Raw genomic sequence first — 4,440 nt, 5'->3', positions numbered from 1 at the left:
ATTATATTGTCACCAAAGCTAATAAATTTGTAACCAGTTGGTGACAAATTCATCAACACGGCGATAGAGTCACATACGCTATCCTTTGGTAATACTCGTAACCCTATTTCTAAGTGTATGCAAGTAAACGACCCTTTGCATTGCACCCGGCTCCACGTGGAATTTTTAACCTCGATTGTTAAATATTTTACACTCCCGTCGGGCAGTTCAACTGGGTTAAATTTATCCCACATTTCTCAGAAGGGATAGACCGCAAGAAAGGACCCTTTCTCTTTGTCGTGGTCCTTCGCGAAGGACCACGCCGTTCTCCATTTAGATAATAATGCTAACTCATGTCCATTTCTTTCTCATTCCGATTCCATCCTCTCTTTATTAAAGAAGAAAATTGGTTAAAGTTAAATTTCAATTTCACCAGGGCAAATTATAATACGTGTAAAATACAAATTATTTTATAGTGCTGTAAAGTTACGCAGAAAAGAAAATAAGTAGAAAATTAAACAATTTTTGCAAAATTCGAGCCGAAATTCCCAAAGTTACAAATACGGTGAGTACACATTTAATCAAATTCTGACTAGTTTATGTACATATCTTGGATTAAATGAACAGTAATTTACATAATTTTTAACTATTATTCTTTACTGTAAATACATGCATACCTCTGTTGAACTGGACTTAAAACCTTAACTGATTCCAATTTAAAGTTTTCCGATTTCGAATAAATTCAAAAATTTGGCTTAAATTCTTACAAATTACTTAAAATCACTGGTCTCGTATAATAACAAAAGAATTCAGTTTTGACGATTTACTTCAGTGAATGTTTTTACGATTAAAAATTTTAAAAAGTGAGTTTTCCATTACAGGGAATCCACTATGTTCCAGTTCCATGATTGCTGCAACTATATCCCTTCAAATTCCACGCTCACAAAATTTACTGCAACTTTTCCTCCAGGTAAGAAAATTTGTCCCATATTTATTCTTGCTTGAAAGGAATCATAAAAGCAAGAGCTGTTATTCTCTTGCATATTTTTAGTACTAAATCGTTATACTCTAGGGACCCAGCATAAATTATGTACCGCAAAAAATTGCGATATTTTTTACCCCGCTCTTCCCTTTAACACATTTCACATAGCACGAATTCAGTAGGCCCTTAGGCCCCCTGACCCTTCACGCTTCACACAATTTAGGAACGACGCCTGAGTTATAATTTTCCCTGAAATATATAAATCAAAAAACTTGTAATTAAAAAATAATGTTAAATAATGTTACATTAAGCAGTATTAAAAATGCATTTTTAGTCTGCATAACTTTGAAAAGCTTGGGTTCAAATGAGTGAAATTATTTTGGCAACATTTTCAAGTAGTGTGTTTGTAATTGTTCGGGTTTTTACTAGTACAATTACAAGTACTAATTATTTTAAACTGCAAATTATGTCGGTTTTAATAGCACGCAATTCGATAAGAAAAATGTTTCGCATGTAATGCTAACTATTTGTTTGGTGTCACAGATTACAATGAACGCTTAAACCCATCAGTCCCCCTCGTTCTTCTGGTAGTTTTCAGCGGAATGCAAAATATCCCCCCCCAACACACGCACGTGATCACTTCCATCAGCTCCGCCCTAATTTGTGGACCACCCTTCGTCAAAAACATTATTTCAGAAGTATCAATAGTAAAATTGTCGAGTTCCTGAAACAACAAGTAATCTCTGATCTTCTATTTCCACCTAGGTTATCCATCTTAAAATATCTTAAAAATAGCTTTTAAGTAATCAGTGAACCAATTCAGGGTCTAATTATTCCAATTTTTCTATAAATTTTTATACTAATTATCTCTCGTCGAACTTTTCTAAACAAAATTCCTACGAATTAATATTAATTAGTTCTACTTATATAAATCTGGTGATACGCAAGGTTTGCAAAATTTATAGTTTTTTCTGGATTTAGCCAACGTTCAATGCCACGTGATTTTAGAGCGTACAATAACCTCTTTATTTGGGAGAATATTAACGAAGTTGAAATTACAAGAGTTTTATGTAATTTTGAAGGGGTATTTAAAATCTTTTTTGTTGTAATCTTTATCCAAATACCTCCACCGCTTTTTGGTAGTTTCTCGATTTTTGAATTTTGAAACTTGGTAAAAAATTGTAAAGTTCGAAAGTCTGAACATTTTTTATTTTGATTTTACAATTTAGAATTTAGTATTGTTGAATCGAATAATTCTTACTCAAGGTTTCATTCTCCACCTGGGTCACACGGCCTTTTCTAAATGCTGGTCTTTTTCGGCCACCCAATCGTCTCATTTTACAATATAATTTACATATTATAAATATTATGCACTCTCGCCTACCCACAACTGGGTATATTTACCTAGACAAACTTTTATAAACATACACATAGAATCTTAATAGAGCAATTTTTACAATGTATTTACATAATTATTGCGCATATATCATAACATTCTTGAAATCGTATCAGAGTCAAGACAAACAAATTTTTATGACAATTGTCTCAAAATTTAACACACCATAAAATTCGTCAATTACACTCCCTCGTGTGGGAAAAGAGAACAGATCTTAATTTGAAAACCTCTTTCTGTACGACGATATACATAGAAGTTGACAATCTTCGCCGCCATTCGGCCCCACTATTGTTTTAAAGAATAACTAAAAACTGCACTAAAAGAAAAATTATTGCTCATTCATCCCATGGCTATGGGATGGGATGTATACCATGCGCATGGTATACATTTTTTTTGTAAAGTGGGTGCGCCCCGTTTGGATTTATTTATTCCTCTGTTTGGGTAATACAGATTACATAGGTGTATTTATAGATATGTGAAAGATACTCAAACATCCGCTATAAAGGAAAGTTTGTCACTGGCATTGTACAAATTTCACGGAGATTACACAATACTGTAAATTGGGAGATGCTAAAGTATAGAAGTAGGATTGGATTTATGCTTAGCCATAGCACGAGTAGAATAGCCTATATGTTAGGTATGTGGTGGATATCTCCCTTCGCTTGGATGACATCCTTCGAAGTTTCTGGTAAAGGCGTGTATAATTTCGCCCACAGCATAGGAAAGGTACCCACTGGGTCAGCGATGCGCGATAGTGGAAAAAGAGAGGGAGAGGCCTGTTAGCATGGTTACATATGCTGCCTATGGATACGAAAAAGTGAACGAGATGCAGTTGTGCCAGCATATCATCATGATTTATTAATTAAAAATGTGAAGCCTTAATCTTTTTTACTATTTTAAAATCAAAATTGGTTACAATTCAAAAATTTGTATTCATTTTTGTAATGTTTATTCAAAAATTCAAGGGAAGGGAAGGACGGGGAACGCATTTTTAAATCCTTCCCCTTACTTAAAAAATGCAAGACTTCAATTATAAAAATATTTGTAAAAATTCTGATAACTGGCACTGGATTGAAAATATAGCCATTATATTATCCTCAGGATCATGGGAGGTGATTTCATCCCGCACAAACTCTGGAACAAATCTAGGTCATCTATAGAGCTACACATCTCCCTGAAAATTTTCACTGAACAATTTTCGGAAATATATGAGCCGTGGTAACACCTGTAGTTGACACGTAATGCACCTAATCAATTAGATGCTCTACACTATCCGTAATAAATTTGACGAAGTACTTACGAGAGCGGACCAAGGAAGAGAATAATTCCAAATTTTTTTGGCAATTTTCCAGCTTTGGGAGAGGAAATTTACTTGGAGGAGGAAGAATAATGTCATCCATTGTACTAAATAATTAAAGGTTGATATATCAATTCACTCTGGAGAACTGCTTCAAGTCTTTTAAGCCCTTTTAACACAATTGTCTGCATCTGTCGTTTATTCCTTTTTTGAGTTTGCGATAATCTAATTTTGTTACTCAGGTTTATGGCAGTATGTAATTTATATAACTTTGACTCTGTCTCGAATTTCATTTAAATTAAAGTAACAGTGATAAATTTAGTCTGTTGAAACACACTGGTAATGTGCGCGACTATAACGAATTACATAGCTTAGGGTGAACATATTTCTTGCAGCTATTGCTGATTACATACGAAAACTCTTCAGATACACGAATTGAAATTGATTAAGCAAGGGTGATTAAGTAAGTTTTTAGCATTTAATTTCACACTTTTCCAATCAGAAATATGCAAATATCAACGACAATATGATAACTTATACTGCCTTGAAAAATTTTTTCTAATGTATCTCAGTCAAGGCTCTTTTCACCATTGCTTTCTTTCTGATAAACTTGTTAAGTTTAGCGATAGTAATCTCCATTTTCTGAACAATTTGATACACATGTAATGAACTACCACGATATTGGGAATAAGAAACATTACCGTACGAGAAACTTGCACCTTTATCAAATAGAGTCAAGAGCAAAATGATAGGCGATAAAGTTTTATCGCTTAATTTTCACATTAA

The 4,440-nt window shown here is 33.6% G+C and overlaps 1 long non-coding RNA gene across 1 annotated transcript; it reads left to right on the top strand.

Moving 5' to 3' along the window:
- The first annotated feature begins 368 nt into the window (after positions 1–368).
- LOC118438586 lies at positions 369–2,433 on the top strand. The gene is made up of 3 exons (XR_004836931.1): positions 369–544; positions 861–949; positions 1,505–2,433. It is a non-coding gene; the product is annotated as an uncharacterized LOC118438586 (long non-coding RNA).
- The last annotated feature ends 2,007 nt before the right edge of the window (positions 2,434–4,440 follow it).

This window comes from Folsomia candida, unplaced genomic scaffold, assembly GCF_002217175.1.
Source record: "Folsomia candida strain VU population unplaced genomic scaffold, ASM221717v1 Fcan01_Sc023, whole genome shotgun sequence".
In the NCBI taxonomy this organism is placed as follows: Eukaryota; Metazoa; Arthropoda; class Collembola; order Entomobryomorpha; family Isotomidae; genus Folsomia; species Folsomia candida.
Note: the sequence above shows the minus strand (reverse complement) of the source record. Positions and strands in the feature narration are given on the sequence as shown.